Raw genomic sequence first — 19,024 nt, 5'->3', positions numbered from 1 at the left:
TGCACTTTTTTGGAGTCTCTCTCCATTTAAATAATAGTCTGCCTTTTGATTTTTCCTACCAAAGTGCATGACCTCACACTTTCCTACATTAAACTCCATCTGCCAAGTTTTTGCCCACTCACTCAACCTGTCTATATCCCCATGCAGATTCCTCATCGCAACATGCCCTCCTGCCTATTTTTGTATTGTCAGCAAATTTGGATACGTTACACTCTGCCCCCTCCTCCAAGTCATTAATACAGATGGTAAATAATTGAGGCCCTAGGACTGATCCTTGTGGCACTCCACTAATTACATCTTTCCAACCTGAAAAAGACCAATTAATCCCGACTCCCTGGTGTTAACTTCTGGTGTTAACCAATCCTCAATCCATGCTAATACATTACCCCCAATACCATGAGGTCTGATCTTGTGCAACAACTTTTTATGTGGCACCTTACCCAGTTCAGGAGCTGAACTGGACTAGCCATATAAACACTGTGGCTACAAGAGCAGGCCAGAGGCTAGGAATCCTGCGGTGAGTAACCCACCTCCTGACTCCCCAAAGCCTGTCTGCCATCTACAAGGCACAAGTCAGGAGTGTGATGGAACACTCCCCAGTTGCCTGGATGAGTGCATCTCCCACAACACTCAAGAAGCTTGACACCAACCAGGACAAAGCTGCCACACCCACAAACATTCACTCCCTCCACCATTGATGCACAGTGGTAGCTGTGTGTACCATATACAAGATGCATTGCAGGAATTCATCAAGGCTCCTTAGACAGCACCTTCCAAACCCACGACCACTAACATCTAGAAGGTCAAGGGCAGCAGATAGATGGGAACACCACCATCTGGAAGTTCCCCTCCAAGTCACTCACCACCCTGACTTGGAAATATTTCACTGTTCCTTCACTGTCGCTGGGTCAAAATCCTGGAACTCCCTTCCGAACAGCACTGTGGGTGTATCTACACCACATGGACTGCAGCAGTTCAAGAAGGCAGCTCACCACCACCTTCTCAAGGGCAACTAGGGAAGGGCAATAAATGCTGGTCCAGTCAGCATAGCCCACATCCCATGAATGAATTAAAAAAAATATATCGAATGCCTTCTGGAAATTCAAATACACCACATCTACCGGTTCTCCTTTAACACCTCTGCTTGTTATATCCTCAAAGAACTCTAGCAAATTTGTCAAACATGATTTCCCTTTCACAAAACCATGTTGACTCTGTTTGATTGCATTAAACTTTTCTAAACATCCTGCTATTCCTTCCATAATAATAGACTCTAGCATTTTCCCAAAGACAGACTGACTGGCCTATAGTTTCCTACTTTTTGTCTCCCTCCCTTCTTGAACAGGGGCGTCACATTAGTGGTTTTCCAATCCACTGGGACCCTCCCGGAATCCAATGAGTTCTGGATTATTAGAGTCATAGAGCCATAGAGGTCTACAGCATAGAAAAAGGCCCTTCAACCCATCGAGTCTGCGCCGGTCAAGCAAGCACCTAACCATTCTAATCCCATTTTCCAGCACTAGGCCCATAGCCTTGTATGCAATGGCATCGCAAGTGCACATCCAAATACTTCTTATATGTCATGAGGGTATATGCCTCTACCACCCTTTCAGGCAGTAAGTTTCAGATTCCCACCACCCTGTGGGTGGAAAAATTCTTCCTCATATCCCCTCTAAACCTCCTGCCCCTTACCTTAAATCTATGCCCCCTAGTTATTGATCCCTCCACCAAGGGGATAAGTTCCTTCCTGTCTACCCTATCTATGCCCCTCATAATTTTATACACCTTAATCATGTCCCTCCTCAATCTCCTCTGCTCCAGGGAAAATAACCCCAGTCTATCCAATTTCTCCTCATAACTAAAACTCTCCAGCCCAGGCAATATCCTGGTAAATCTCCTCTGCAGTCTCTCTAGTGCAATCACATCCTTCCTATGATGCGGATTTTAGAACTGCATGCAATATTCTAGCTGTGGCCTAACCAGCGTTTTATACAGTTCCAGCATAACCTCCCTGCTCTTATATTCTATGCCTCGGCTAATAAAGGCAAGTATCCCATATGCCTTCTTAACCACCTTATCTACCTGTGCCGCTACCTTAAGGGACTGGTGGACATGTACACCAAGTCCCTCTGATCTTCGGTACTTCCCAGGGTCCAACCATTCATTGTGTATTCCCATGCCTTGTTTGTCCTGCCCAAGTGCATCACCTCACACTTATCCGGATTAAATTCCATTTGCCACTGATCAGCCCATCTGACCAGCCCATCTATATCCTCCTGTAATCTAAGGCTATCTTCCTCACTATTTACCACCCCACCAATTTTTGTGTCATCTGCGAATTTACTGATCAACCCTCCTACATACAAGTCTAACTTGTTTATATATACCACAAACAGCAAGGGACCCAACATCGATCTCTGTGGAACCACATTGGACACAAGCATCCAGTCACAAAAACTTTTCTCCCTCTTTATTAGCTTTTTAGTCATCTGCTGCTGGCTCCTAAAAAATTCCGAATCCTTTGGCTTAATGCTAGTTTTCGCTGCTTTGTATGCCTTAGTTTTTGATTGGATACTCTCCTTCACCACCTTTGTTAACCAAAGCTGGTTCATCCTTCTCATCGAGTCCTTCTTTTTGACCGGGATAAATTTTTGTTGAGCGTTATGAAATTTCTGCTTAAATGTCTGCCACTGCTCATCCACTGACCATCCCCTTAGTATATTTTCCCAGCCCGCTTTAGACAACTCTTGCTTCAAACATCTGTAATTGCCCTTATTTAAGTAGAGGACACCAGTTTGAGATCCAAGTTGCTTGCCCTCAAGCGGAATTTGAAATTCTACCATGTTGTGATCGCTACCCCCTAGAGGATCCTTAACTACGAGATCTCTTATTAATCCTACCTCATTACACATTAATAGATCTAAAATAGCCTGTTCCCAGGTAGTTTCTGCAATGTATTGCTCTAAGAAGCAATCCCTGATGCACTCTACAAATTTGTCTTCCATGTTACCCCTGCCAATCTGATTTGTCCAGTCAATATGCAGATTAAAATCACCCATGACAATTGTAGCACCCTTCTTACACGCCTCCATTATTTCCTGATTTATACTTTGTCCTACAGTGAGGCAACTCTTCAGGGGCCTATAGACGACTCCCACCTATGACTTCTTCCCCTTGCTATTGCTTATTTCCACCCAAACTGATTCCACATCACAATCTATTGCACCTATATCACCACTCACCACTGCACTGATACCTTTCTTTATTAATGAAGCTACCCCACCTCCTTTTCCTTTTTGCCTATTTTTCCAGAACATCTAATACCCTTGAATATTAAGTTCCCAGTCTTGGTCATTCTGCAACCAAGTCTCTGTAATTGCAATCAAGTCATATCCATTTATTTCTATTTGTGCCATCAACTCATCTACCTTGTTACAAATGCTGCGTGCATTCAGATAAAGAGCCTTAAGCTTTGACTTTTTACCATTATTACTCATTCTGGTTCTAATTTCTGCTGCACTCTTCTGCTTATATTTTTTGCCCCTTCCTGTCACACTTTGATTATCGTTCACCTGTTCACTACCCTGCACCTCTGCTCTTTCATTTATTTTTGATTTTCTAAACTTCCCTTCAATTGAACCCTCCCCCCCGCTAATTAGTTTAAAGCCCTATCTACAACCCTAGCTATACGATTTGCCAGGACACTGGTCCCAGCATGGTTCAAATGAAGCCCATGCCAATAGAACAGCTCTCTCTTTGCCAGTGCCCTATGAATTGGAACCCAGTTCTCCCACACCAGTCTTTGAGCTACGCATTTACCTCTATAATCTTATTTACCCTATGCCAATTTGCACATGGCTCAGGTAGTAATCTGGGGGTTATTACCTTTGTGGTTCTGCTTTTTAATTTAGCCCCGAGCTGCTCGTAGTCCCTCAGCAGAACCTCTTTCCTAGCCCTACCTACGTTGTTGGTACCTACATGGACCACAACAACAGGATCCTCCCCCTTCCAGCCCAGAGGAGATGTCCTTAACCTTGGCACCAGGTAGGCAACACAGCCTTTGGGACTCTGTCTTTGCTGCAGAGAACTGTATCTATTCCCCTAACTATGCTATCCCCTATTACTACTACATTTCTCTTTTCTCCCCCCACTTGAATGGTGGTGTGTACCACGGTGCTGTGGTCAGTTTACTCATCCTTCCTGCAGTCAATGCCCTCGTTCACACCGGAAGCAAGAACCTTGCACTTTTTAGACAGAGGCACTGCTGAGGCTCCTCCAAAGCTAAATTCTGGATCCCCATACTTGCCTCACTCGGAGTCACACGCTCCTGTCCCTCACTCCGGACCAAATTTGATGTAATTAATCTAAGGGGTGTGACTGCTTCCTGAAACACAGTGTCCAGGTAACTTTCCCCCTCCCTGATGTGTCGCAGTGTCTGCAGGTCTGACTCCAGTTCATCAACTCTGATCCAAAGTTCCTTGAGCAGCCAACACTTGCTGCAGATGTAGTCTCTGTGGATCGCACCGACATCCACCAGCTCCCACATACTACAGCGGCAACACATTGCCTGACCAGCCAGGCCAATTCTATTTAATTAATTAATTAATTAATTAATTAGGATGCTAAATATTTTAAAAGTGAATTTCTTAACTGTACTCTCCAGCTGTAATAACGTCTCCTGATTTAAACCACTTGGCCAATCAAAAGAGACAGGGAAGAGATACGCACCAGTCACCTACCTGCTTTCCTGTGACATCACACTTCAGCTCTGACAGGTTGAAATGGGTTCTCTGCCACTGATTTTCATCTCCCACCGCTGCTGCCCTTCTCACATAGGTCCACTCCCTGCTCTCCTCTCGCTGTTTTAAACGTGAAAATCCCAGCTCTCCTCTCACTGTCTTAAACTGTAAAACTCCCGGCTCTCCTCTCGCTGTTTTAAACTGTGAAATTCCAGGCTCTCCTCTCGCTGTTTTAAACTGTAAAACTCCCGGCTCTCCTCTCGCTGTTTTAAACTGTAAAACTCCCGGCTCTTCTCTCGCTGTTTTAGACTGTAAAGCTCCCAGCTCTCCTCTCACTGTCTTAAACTGTAAAACTCCCGGCTCTCCTCTCGCTGTTTTAAACTGTGAAAATCTTGGCTCTCCTCTCGCTGTTTTAAACGTGAAAATCCCAGCTCTCCTCTCACTATCTTAAACTGTAAAACTCCTGGCTCTCCTCTCGCTGTTTTAAACTGTAAAGCTCCCGGCTCTCCTCTCGCTGTTTTAAACTGTGAAAATCCTGGCTCTCCTCTCGCTGTTTCAAACTGTAAAGCTCCCGGCTCTCCTCTTGTTTTAAACTGTGAAATTCCCGGCTCTCCTCTCGCTGTTTTAAACTGTGAAATTCCCGGCTCTCCTCTCGCTGTTTTAAACTGTGAAATTCCCGGCTCTCCTCTCGCTGTTTTAAACTGTAAAGCTCCCGGCTCTCCCCTCACTGTTTTAAACTGTGAAAATCCTGGCTCTTCTCTCTCTGTTTTAAACTGTGAAAATCTCGGCTCTCCTCTCGCTGTTTTAAACTGTGAAAATCTCGGCTCTCCTCTCACTGTTTTAAACTGTGAAAATCCTGGCTCTTCTCTCTCTGTTTCAAACTGAAAATCCTGGCTCTCCTCTTGTTTTAAACTGTGAAATTCCCGGCTCTCCTCTCGTTGTTTTAAACTGTAAAAATCCCAGCTCTCCTCTCGCTGTTTTAAACTATGATGGGCATTGAAGCCCTCCACCCAGAGTACATTCTGTGCCCTTGCCACCTTCAGTGCTTCTTCCAAGTACTGTTCAACTTACAGAAGTATTAATTCATCAGCTGAGGTGGTGAGGGGTAGGTGGTAACCAGCAGGTGGTTCCTTACCCATGTTTGACCTGATGCCACAATACTTCATGGGGTCTAGTGTTTATATTGATAGCTCCCAGGGCAACTCCCTTCCAACTGTATACCACAGTGCCACCACCTCTGCTGGGTCTGCCTTGTCAGTGGGACAGGACATAACCAGGTATAGTGATGGTGGTGTCTGGGACATTATCTGTAAAGCATGATTCTGTGAGGATGACTATGTCAGGCTGTTGCTTGACTAGTCTGTGAAACAGCTCTCCCAATTTTGGCACAAGCCCCAGATGTTAGTAAAGAGGACTTTGCAGGGTTGACAGAGCTATGTGTGCCTTTGTCATTTCTAGTGCCTAGGTTGATGCCCAATGGTCTGTCTGGTTTCATTGCTTTTAGGCTTTGAAGTGGTTTGTAGCAACTGAGTGGCATGCTAGGTCATTGCTGTGGGTCTGGAGTCACATGTAGGCCAGACCAGGTAAGGGCAGCAGATTTTCTTCCCTAAAGGACATCAGTGAACCAGATGGGTTTTACAACAGATGACAAGTCTAGCTTTCAATTCCAGATGTATTAGTTGGATTTAAATTCTAACAGCTGCCATGGTGGGATCTGAACCCATGCCCCAGAGCATTAGCACCTGGGTCTCTGGATTGCTAGGCTAGTGACATCACCACTACACCACTGCCTGGTTTCCTGGAACTTTGGGGGTTGACAGTATGCATTGAGAAATTGTGGGCACACTTCTACTTTATTGGACAAGGAATCAAGAGCACGCCCATGATAGCCCAATGGACTCCCCGGTGGGAGAACAATTTTATAAAATTAGCCAGTAAAAGTGCACAAAAGGAGATAGGAAGGGAGAAAGAGAGGTAGAGAGAAGCCAAAAGAAGAAGGAAAAGGAAACACAGAAACAAGGAGGGAGAGGGGCCAGAAAGAAGAAAAGAGGCAGACAGTCTGAGGAATGGAAGGAAATATGAAAGCTAAAGGGAAGAAATGAGCATGAGAGAGAAAGAAAAAGGAAGGAGAGGTTGAAAGGAATGGAGAAGAGTGGGGGTGGAGGGGTGGGGGGGGGGGTGGGGGGAGGTGCGTGTGGGGGTGGAGAGGAGGCAGATAGGAGATGGAGGGGGAAAAGGGGACCACAGAAAAAGAGAAGGAAGGGAGAGAGATATTTCTTGGTAGGATGTTGTCTCATACTTTTATAATCAAAATTCTTGAAATAAACTCTAGCCCCCAGGTCCTAGACCTTGAGTGCTGTGTTTGAGGGATCTGTGTGTGAATGATTCATTCGGACACCTGCTGTTGTGGTAATCAGCAGTTGATTATAGCAGCGACTCAGAAGAATGTGCCAGTAAGGTTATTACCGTTTACTGCTCTCTGACTGTACCACTGTGCATCTGGCCAGCCTGATGTCTCTCAACAAACAGGTAATACTTCCCAGAGCTCCAAAGTTAATCACTGGTTTGTGCTAAGGTGAGCTAATCTCTTTGGAATTGTGGTTAAGGTGTCGCTATTATCCTTATGGTCTGAGGAATAGGAAGGAGAAATAATTTGCCAGACTTCCTACCATGATTGCTATCCATTGGCCCTTGCTAAAAAGTACACGTATAGATGAATGTCGGTTAAATTTAGGATCAGGCTTGGTTGTGCTATTTCTCACACTAAGTCTGCTGCTGTTTACTCCATAGCACTCACTCATGAAAAATGGTCATGTGGGTGAGATATCAAAGGTTGACCAGTGCCTCTCCAGCCACAATAAAGGTGGGCATCTTTAGGAGAAAGGGAAAGATAATTAGGTTGGGGGCAGGGTGGAGGAGGGGGAGGTAGAAATCCACAGGAAGTCTGATGTTGTCATTAATTATAAACAGAAAATTCAAGCAAGTTTTTTTTAAGAAATGTGTTGCTACCTAACTCAGTAATTCTCATTGCTGCTCATTGTCTGGAGAATTTGACCCTCCGCTTCAGAGTCTGGCTTGTGGTTCTCTGACAGTTTTGATGGTGTCTTGTTGGTGAGACATTGGCTTATTCACAACATTTGAAATATTCTTGTTTGAAATCCTCCAGGAGCTGGCAACCACTCTTCAAATTATCCACTGCCATATGTGAAAATATGTTTCTCAGCAAGATAATTAAAATAACATTACAATCTGCAGAAGGCAACAAAAGTGCACATTTATATAGGACTTTTCACAGACAAAATGATCCAAGATCATTCATAGAAAAGTGATGATAACTTCCAGAAAAAATGAGAGTAGAAGGGCTGACTGAAAGAACAGTCGAAAGGACAAGTTTAAGGAAGTTTTGAAAGAAAATTGAGATGGAGTAAGACAAAGAAATTTAGGGGGAGAGTTCCAGAGGGCAGAGAGATGCTGTTTGCTGGCGGAACAGAAGCAACTGACAAAAGCAAGACACCAGAGTCAGAAAGTAGAGGGTGCATACGTTGCAGAGAAAGGTCCTTGCATTTGGAGATAGAATGCCAACAAAGGTTGGCAGGATAAGGGTGATAGGTATGTGGGACTGTGTGCGTAATAGGTTAAAGGTTTCATTGTCCCATATAAAACATAACAGAATAACAATTTGTAAGAATAGGAAAAGTTCATTCCCAGAGTCCATTCATTAATCAGTGGCCAATTGCTCTGATCAACCTTTTTAACATATTCTTTGTTGTGTTTTTGTAGCATTTGGTATTGAAAGAAGGTAGAGCTTACATTTATAAGAGCACCTTCTCATGAACTCAAGATGTCCTAAAGTGCTTTGCAACCAATGAATTACTTTTTCCAGTGCAGTTACTGTTGATTTGTAAGCAAACGTGGCAGCCAATTTGTGCACAAGGTCCCACATATTGAGCAAATGACCAGCTAAATTGTTTTTTGTGGTGCCGGTTGAGGGATGAATATTGGCCTTGGCACCAGAAGGGCTCTTTGCTCTTTTTCCAATTGTGCCATGAGGTGGGATGGCTACCAGTCGTGCCGAGCTGTAACACTTTTGGATTTCTACTGTAGATATGTTCCTTTGGGTTATTGTTAATGACCACTTCTGTAAGCAGATCCCATACCCTGTACAAACCAGACTGTATCTATACCAACGCAATACTTTGATAAATGTAGTGAGACCCAGGGGGTGAACAGAGAATCGTGCCACTGTACTCTGTTCATTAGATACACTCAAGATGCCTTCTGGACTGGCAGCTCCATAGGGAGCTCCTTTGCTGAGAAGTAACAAGGTCTAAAGTTTTCACGTGCATGTTTTGACTGCTGTTCTGGATACAGGCCTGTCTTTATGTGGCTCGGTGTCAAATGTTTTTTTAATTCATTCATGGGATGTGGGCTTTGCTGGCTGGGCCAACATTTATTGCCCATCCCTAATTGCCCTTGAGAAGGTGGTGGTGAGCTGCCTTCTTGAACTGCTGCAGCCCATGTGGCGGGTACACCCACAGTGCTGTTAGGAAGGGAGTTCCAGGATTTTGACCCAGTGACAGTGAAGGAACAACGATATATTTCCAAGTCGGGATGGTGAGTGACTTGGAGGGGAACTTCCGGGTGGTGGTGTTCCCATCTGTCTGCTGCCCTTGTCCTTCTAGATGGTAGTGGTTGTGGGTTTTGAAGGTGCTGTCGAAGGAGCCTTAATGAATCCCTGCAGTGCATCTTGTAGATGGTACACACTGCTGCTACTGTGCGTCGGTGGTGGAGGGAGTGAATGTTTGTGGATGTGGTGCCAAGCAAGCAGTTTTCATAATGTTCTTGTGAAGCACTTTGGGATGTTCTATTATATTAAAATATAAATGCAAGTTATTGCTCTTCTGCTCTCATGTGATGTCCTTACTATTGGTCGGTGAAATAGTAAGCATCATCAAACTAGGGTTTCGGCATCTACACACAGACATCCTCTGTTTAGACAACGATCTAATAATGCACTTCATTTTTAGAGCTGTTTTAAAATAGGAACTTTCCTGAATAGTGCTGCTGGTGGTTGATAATTTATTTACTGTGGGTGCATTAAGAAGTGTGCCAAAGTTTAGTTTCAGTTTCAAAGCTTTCAGCTTTCACAACTACCTGAATTTTTGTAAAATGCTTTTCAATGCATGGCCAACAGCCAGTCGCCCAGCGTTCCAGTGCATTCCAGTCTCCTGCTGACGTCCCACTTGCTCAGCCAGGTTACTGCCTCTAGGTTATCCTCCTTGGACAGGGCCTTGACCTCAGCCTGGTGTAGCCACGCTCTCCAAGTGGTGTAGGCTGCCTGAGTGATTGAAGAGGATGTGGGTGGTGATGGTGAGGAGCGGTCTGTCAGGAGCTGGTCAGGTTGGCCCAGTGCAGGTACTCGGGAGGCTGCTCAGGCCTAGGCTGGTGTCCACCACCAGGTGCCAGTGCAAGCCCTGCAGCAGCCAGTTATTAGCCCAGTTCCCCAACTCAAAGAAATGCTCTTGGATAAGGTACAGACCATCCACTAGCTGCTCCTGCCCCCAGTCCCGTAAGAGTATTCCCATCCTTATAAGGAGGATAAGGCAGCTTCCTTTGTGCTATTAAAACAAAAAACTACTGCGGATGCTGGAAATCCAAAACAAAAACAGAATTACCTGGAAAAACTCAGCAGGTCTGGCAGCATCGGCGGAGAAGAAAAGAGTTGACTTTTCGAGTCCTCGTGACCCTTCAGCAGAACTGAGTAAAGTTAGGAGAGGGGTGAAATATAAGCTGGTTTAAGGTGGGGGGTGGGGGAGAGAGAAGTTGGGTGGGGGGTGGTTGTAGGGACAGGCAAGCAGTGATAGGAGCAGATAATCAAAAGATGTCACAGTCTATCACCAGAAATTGAGACAGAGAGGTCAAGGAAGGGAAGGGAAGTGTCAGAGATGGACCATGTGAAAATGATGGAGGGGTGGAGATTGGAAGCAAAATTAATAAATTTTTCCAGGTCCCGACGAGAGCATGAAGCAAGAACAAGTTCAGCCACTACTCTCCTCCGTCTGGCTGAACTTGTTCTCACACTGAACAATTTCTCCTTTAACTCCTCTCACTTCCTCCAGATAAAAGGTGTGGCTATGGGTACCCGCATGGGCCCCAGCTATGCCTGTTTCTTTATGGGGTATGTGGAACATTCCTTGTTCCAGTCCTACTCCGGCCCCCTCCCACAACTCGTTCTCCAGTACATCGATGATTACTTCGGTGCTGCTTCATGCTCTCGTCGGGACCTGGAAAAATTTATTAATTTTGCTTCCAATCTCCACCCCTCCATCATTTTCACATGGTCCATCTCTGACACTTCCCTTCCCTTCCTTGACCTCTCTGTCTCAATTTCTGGTGATAGACTGTCCACCAATATCCATTACAAGCCTACCGACTCCCACAGCTACCTCGACTACAGTTCCTCACACCCCGCTTCCTGTAAGGACTCCATCCCATTCCCTCAGTTCCTTCGCCTCCGTCGCATCTGTTTTGATGACGCTACCTTCAAAAACAGTTCCTCTGACATGTCCTCCTTCTTCCTTAACTGAGGTTTTCCACCCACGGTCGTTGACAGGGCCCTCAACCGTGTCTGGCCCATCTCACGCGCATCCGCCCTCACGCCTTCTCCTCCCTCCCAGAAACATGATAGGGTCCCCCTTGTCCTCACTTATCACCCCACCAGCCTCCTCATTCAAAGGATCATCCTCCGCCATTTCCGCCAACTCCAGCATGATGCCACCACCAAACACATCTTCCCTTCACCCCCCCGGCGGCATTCCGTAGGGATCGTTACCTCCGGGACACCCTGGTCCACTCCTCCATCACCCCCTACTCCTCAACCCCCACCTATGGCACCTCCCCATGCCCACGCAGAAGATGCAACACCTGCCCCTTCATTACTCTGGAGGCATTTTTTTTTCCACTTGTGTTCCTGGCACAGACCCTTCTCCACTGATAGTGCATAATTGGAACTCATGGCCAGAATTTTTCCCTCGTCAGGGGGGCTCGGCGGGAGCAAGCGGGGGCAGTCGGGAAGCCAGCCGCCGCCCGCAATCGGTTTTGTTCCGTGATTTCATGTGGGCGGGCCAATTGATCCCTGCGTGGATCGCAAGCGGTAGTGCTGAGCACTGCCTGTGCGGGCGGGGGAGGAGGGAGAGCGGGCCTGACGTGCAGTTCACACATGCGCGCGAAAGAGTGTTTCAATTTCCATGAGGCACAGAGCTGCCTCAGGGGGATTGAAGCGCTTTTAAAAAAAATTAATAAATACAATAAAAATTTAATGAAACTCATGTGACTGTGACTGTAACTTTCCTGTTTGCATGTTCCCAGGATGGACCCTCACCTCTGGAACCACACAGGTACATAAGAACAGGAGTAGGTCATTTGGCCCCCCAAGCACACATATTGGGAAATCACATGCAAAACATAATGCCTACTGCATTCCCTTTATTTATAAGCTTATTAATTTCCTACAATAATTCAAATAACTTAACGACTAAGGGTAGTGAAGAGAGCATTTTACTCTGCATCTAATCTGTGCTGTGATTTGTGGATGCTTGATAAGAGACATCCCTGAATTCTCTCCTGTTTCTAACTCTTCTCCATATCTCCTTGTTATCAATGTAATGACCAGTGGAAATAATCTTTTGCTAGTTAACTTCTAAATCCCATGTTGTACCTTACCTGGAAATGTTTGACAGGAGGAGTAATAGTGGGTTGTGGAATAAACTGTAGATGGCGATTGAAGTAACATTAGAGTGAGGTCAGAGTTAGGGCAGAGAGGAAGGAGCAGCAGAACCCGAGGAATCTGGGATCAGTATACAGGGTAAGAATTGAGGAAAGGACGGAGAATAATTAAAGCGGGTTTTAATCTTAAGTTTGTTTTTAAAGCCTTAAGTTGCTTTTCTGATAAATTTAGTTGGTTATCCAATATTAGAGGTATGGCAGGGCACCTTGGCCCCAACAGATGCTCCAGGTGAGAACTCCAGGATATGAGACAATTACGTGCATAGGATGTGTCGTCAGCTGGAGGAGCTCAAGCTCTAGGTTTTGGAGCTTGAGCTGTAGCAGGTGTCACTATGGCGCATCTGTGAAGCTGAGAGTTTTGTGGATTGTATATTTCTGGAGTCGATCACCCCTTATCTTAATGATGTGCAGGAAGAGAGGAAATGAGTGACCACCAGACATTCAAGCAGGACCAGGCTGGTAGTGCAGGGGCCTCCTCAATGCATCTCACTCTTTAACCTCTATTCAGTTCTCAATACTGGTAAGGATGCTGGTTCCTCTGGGGAGTACAAGCACCAGAGCCTAGTCCATATGGCACACAGGGGACAGGATAAAGATTGAGGGAAACAATAATGGTATGAAATTCTATAGTTAGGGTAACAGGCAGGGGTTTCTGCAGCCATGGATGGGATTTCAGGATGGTAATGCTGCCTCCCTGGTAACAGGGTCAAGGATGTCACTGACGCGGCTGCAGAACATGCTGAGTTGGGTGAGGTGGGTGGGGCTGAACTGATTGCACCATAACAGAGCTGGGACCAATGTCTTCACAGGGCAGTGGGCAGTTTACTAGTGCTGTTGGGGAGCGTTTAAACTAACTTTGCAGGGGCTTGGGGACAGGGATGTAGCATTAGGAAGGAGAAATAAGGCGCACAAAGGATTGGGAGAGACAGATAGCACTAGAGTAAGAAATTGTCCAACCCCACCTAATAACTTACCAGCAAGAACAAGATAAGTTGTATGTGCATATATGTGATTGCAGAATGTGATTAAAAGGGTTGATGTGCTGCAGGTGCAAATAGTCACCTGGGAATATGATGTTGTGGTGACAACAGACACCTGGCTTAAAAAAGGGCTGGACTGAGTATTAAACATTTCTGGATACAAGGTGTTCAGGAAAGATAAGGAAGAGGAGGGCTGGCAGTATTAATTAATGAGAGCATTGCAGTGCTGGAGAGAGAGTGTCCTAGAGGGGTCAAGAGCAGAATATGTTTAGTTAGAGTTAAGAGACAATAGAGATACCATAGCGCTACTGGATGTATTCTAACTAGTGAGAAAGATATAGAGGAGCATACTTGCAGGGAAATTACAGAGAGTTGCTAAAACTGTAGAATGGGGGTGGGGAACTTTTTTCTTATCAAGGGCCACTCACAGACAAAAACAATCATGGGCCACACACACATAAAAACCAAATTAATTTTTTTTTAGAGAGAATACAGAAATGCTCAACTCACCCACTGCTTTAATGTGATGGCTGAGTTTGCTTTTCCTTAATGTGCCTTGTTATGTCTGCTGGCACTGATGATGTTGCTCTTCACGACTGGCTTTTCTCTCTCTCTCTCCTTTTCCGCTTTGTCTGTCTCTCTCACTCTCTCCTTTCCTACTCTTTCTGTCTGTCTGTCTCTCTCTCTCCGATTCCCACTCCGTCTCTCTTTCACTCTGATTCCCATGCTGTCTCGCTCTCTCATCTCCTTTCCCACTCTATCAGTCTGTCTCTCTCCCCTTTCCACACTGTTTCTCTCTCTCTCTCCCTCTCTCTCTCTCCAATTCCCACTCTGTCTCTCTCTCTCTCCTTTCCCACTCTGTACAAAGAGTAGGAATAAATGGGTCTTTTTCCGAATGGCAGGCAGTGACTAGTGGGGTACTGCAGGGATTGGTGCTGGGACCCCAGTTATTCACAATATATATATTAATGATTTAGTTGAAGGAATTAAATGTAATATCTCCAAATTTGCAGATGACACAAAGCTGGGTGGGAGGGTGAGCTGTGAGGAGGATGCAGAGATGCTTCAGTGGGATTTGGACAAGCTGAGTGAGTGAGCAAATGCATAGCAGATGCAGTATAATGTGGAGAAATGTGAGGTTATCTATTTTGGTAGCAAAAACAGGAAGACAGATTATTATCTGAATGGATATAAGTTGAGAGACGTGAATGTGCAATGAGACCTGGTGTCCTCGTACACCAGTTGCTGAAGGTAAGCATGCAGGTGGTAAAGAAGGCAAATTGTTGGCCTACATAGCCAGAGGATTCGAGTACAGGAACAGGGATGTCTTGCTGCAATTGTACAGGGCCTTGGTGAGACCACACCTGGAATATTGTGTGCAGTTTTGGTCTCCTTATCTGAGGAAGGATGTACTTGCTATGGAGGGAGTGCAGCGAAGGTTTACTCGACTGATTCTTGGAATGGCGGGACTGACATATGAGGAGAGATTGAGTCAATTAGGATTATATTCACTGGAGTTCAGAAGAATGAGCTGGGATCTCATAGAAACCTATAGAATTCTAACAGGACTAGACAGGGTAGATGCAGGAAGGATGTTCCTGATGGTGGGGGAGTCCAGAGCCAGGGGTCACAGCCTGACGATACGGGGTAGACCATTTAGGACTGAGATGAGGAGAAATTTCTTCACCCAGAGAGTGGTGAGCCTGTGGAATTCGTTACCACAGAAAGTAGTTGAGACCAAAACATCGTATGCTTTCAAGAAGGAGTTAGATATAGCTCTTGGGGTGAAAGGGATCAAAGGGATATGGGGAGAAAGCGGGAGTTGGCTATTGAGTTGGATGATCAGCCATGATCATAATGAATGGTGGAGCAGGCTCGAAGGGCCAAATGGCCTACTCCTGCTCCTAGTTTCTATGTTTCTATGTCCCTCTGTCTCTCCTTTCCCACTCTGTCTGTCTGTCTCTCTCTCCCTTCCCACTTTATCTCTCTCTCTCTCCAATTCCCATGCTGTCTCTCATTCTGTTCCCATTCTGTTTCACCCCCAAACCAGCCCAGGGCAGTGACACAACAACCCAAGGCTCTGGCCAACTCCCAGTCCAAGGCTGCACCTGGGCCTGGAGCCTGGGCCTCTTTCTCAGTCTGCAGGGGCCTGGGACACCAATAGAGCTGGGAGGGGGAGGGGAGTAAGCCACCGATGGAGCCGGGTGTCCTGATCCCTTTCTCCCCTGCTCCGGCTTACTCAAAACGGGCAGCCGGCAGCTTCTGTCCCTGCCCTGCGCTCCTGCTCCTAGATCTCGGGCCTCGTTCTCTCCCCATTGCCTGGGCCTCTGGTGACTGTGGTCGAGGCTCAGGCATCAGAACATGGCGGTGGCTGGCCCAGAGAGTGGCACACAGATTTCGAGAGCTCGTGGGAGATGGGCTGTGAAGTGTAAGGCTTAAAGTGGCGGAGTCATATGCGTCACGTGCACGTGATATACTTTTAAAAAATATCTTACCACAGGCCAGATGGAAAATGTGCAATGGGCCGGATCCGGTCCCTGGGCTGGGGGTTCCCCACCCTTGCCATAGAGTAATTATTAATGGGGGACCTAAATATTCTTATTATAAACTGGGATAGTAATAGTGTACAGGGCAGAGAGGGAAAATAATTTCTGAAGTGTGTTCAGGAGAGTTTTCTTAATCAGTTTGTTTCCAGCCCAATGAGGAAGGACAAATTGTTGGACAAGGCCCTCGGTAATGAGGTTGGTCAAGTGGATCAAGTGTCGATAGGGGGACACTTAGGGGACAGTGATCATGGTATCATAAGATTTATTTTAGCTATGGAAAAGAACAAAGAGCAATCTATTGTAAAAATACTTAATTGTTGGAGGGTCAATTTCAATGGGGTGAGAACAGATTTGGCCTGGGGAAATTGGAATCAAAGGTTGGTAAACAAAACTGTAATGGAAGAATGGGCTGCCTTTAAAGAGAAAGTGGTTTCCCACAAAGGGGAGAGGTAAGACAAAGAACTCCAGAGTTCCCTGGATGATGAAAGAGAAAGAGAGTCAGATGAAGCTGAAAAAGGGTCTGTTTGACAGATATCGGGTTGATAACTGAGAACCAAGCTGAATATAGAAATATCAAAGGGGAAATGAATAAAGAAATAAAAGAGGCAAAGGGAGAGAATGAGAAGAGACTGACATAAAACTGAATCCAAAAGCCTTCTACAGGCCTATAAATAGTCAAAGTGCAGTAAGAGGTGGAGTGGGGCTGGTTAAGGACCAAAAGGGGACCTACAGATAGATACAGAGGACATGGCTGAGGTACTAAATGAGTATTTGGAACTGCCTTTAAAAAAGATGCTGCCAAAGTCATAGTGAAAGAGGAGGTAGTTGAGATATTGGATGGTTAAACATTGATAAAGAGATGTATTAGAAAGGCTGGATGTGCTTAAAGTTGATAAGTCATCAGGACCAGACAGGGTGCATTCGAGAGTGTTGAGGGAAATCTAAGGTGGGTATTGTGGAGGTACTGGCCATTGTGTTGTTTCAGTTCTGCTTAAAAAAAGGTCGTGCCAGAGGACTAGAGAATTTCAAATGTTACATGCTTGTTCAAGAGAGGCCTATTATAGGCCAAATAGTTTCACATTGGTGTTGGGAAAGCTTTCAGAAATGTTAATGCGAGAGAGCATTAACAGTCACTTGGATATTGCACTAATTAGGGATGGGCAATAAATTTTGGCCTAGCCAGCAAAGCCCACATCCCGTAAATGAATAAAAAAATTTAAGGAGAGCCAGCATGGATTTGTAAAAGGCAAATCGTGTTTAACCAATTTGATATGAGTTTTATGATGAGGTAACAGAGAGGGTTGATGGTGATAATGTCATTGATGTGATGTACATGGACTCCCAAAAAGGTGTTTTATTATGATCCCAGCTGAGGTTACCCCTGAACAAGCCTGATCCCAGAGTGGAACCAAGCTTGATAGATCCTAACTTTTATTTGTTTGTTTAGATACATGGAGAGTAGCTGTTGAATAGCGTCACAGGAGTCAGCTGATGAACTTTTAACTAAAGATTAAAACATTTATTAAATAAGACAAGATGAACTATGTTACAATACTCCTTCACCCACAATTATACCTTTACAGATATATACAGATCTGTAAGGATAACACAAGTTACAAAAGCTATCCTATCCTCTAGTGTCCACACTAAGTACACAGTCCATGTACCAATAGGTACCCTGTGGTCAAACACACCACACTCTGAAACCAAGTCACAGATGCCACCTCAACCAGATGCTATGGAGCCCTCCTCAACTCCCCCCAGATGCTTGTCACACTGTGAGCCAACCAGCCTCACTGAACTCCATCTTTCACACAAGGGTTTCCAAATTGCAGTCTCCAAGACCTCACCTTGGAATCTTCTCCCAAACCAACGCTTTCTCTCTGACGCCTTCCGCAAGGGTTCACCTCCAGGGTTTCGAACTCTCCTTCCGATGTTCCTCTCCCCTGGGTCACCACATACATTCAAGCTTTCTTCCACACACTCACTCTCACCGACTCAGCTGTCAACAGTACCACTGCTTCATATACCCATAGCAAAGAGTTACAGGCCTTCAGTTGTCTCCTTGGACCTTCTGGCCTCTTGCAAGCCGTTCTAGCTTTAAATCTGCTTTCTGCAGCTTTTGTCTCTTTAAATCTGAAGCTTAGAGGATAGAGTTCATGGTCTGAAGTTGTTGAACTCAATGTTAAGTCCAGAAGTCTGTAAAGTGCCTAATCAGAAGATAAGGTGCTGTTCCTCCAGTTTACATTGGGCTTCACTGGAACATTGCAGCAAGCCAAGGACGGACATGTGGGCATGATATGTAGATGACATAAACATGGAAATATTGTGAACTATGAGGAGGATAGTGACAGACCTCAAGAGGATATAGACAGGTTGGTGGAATGGATGGATGAAATTTAATGCAGGGATGTGTGAATTGATTCATTTTGGTCAGAAGAACGAGGAGAGGTAATATAAAATCAAGGATACAATTCTCAAGTGGGTTCAGGAACAGAGACACCTGGAGCTACAAATCATTGAAGGTGGCTGGGCAGGTTGAAAAAGTGGATAAAAAGGCATACAAGGTCCGGAGCTGTATAAATAGAAGGACAGACTATACAAAAACAAGGAGATTATGATTAATCTTTATGAAACACTGGTTTGACCTTAGCTGGGGTATTGGATGGAAACTTACTGATTCAGTGGGGGTGGGCTTCAAGGCGGGACTGGGGGGAATTTTGGAGAATACGTATTGCACCAGCAGCCTGAATGTTCTGCCTCTGAGCGATCTTCCCAGAGGCAGGCCATCACCAGCAGAGGCTGCCTCCCTGGCAGTGGCTGGTAGCCAAATTGCATAATTAACTCTCCATTTGTGGGCTGGGATTTTCCTGGTGGTGGATTAGCTCCTTATTTGAGGGCCAAGCCTGGCAGATACTTGGAGGTAACTGACATGGGGTGCCTGTGAGCTTCCTGTTTCACCCACCCCCCCTAC

The sequence above is a fragment of the Cetorhinus maximus genome, chromosome 8 (genome assembly GCF_964194155.1).
Source record: "Cetorhinus maximus chromosome 8, sCetMax3.hap1.1, whole genome shotgun sequence".
NCBI classification, from domain to species: domain Eukaryota; kingdom Metazoa; phylum Chordata; class Chondrichthyes; order Lamniformes; family Cetorhinidae; genus Cetorhinus; species Cetorhinus maximus.
This window is presented reverse-complemented; position numbering follows the sequence as displayed.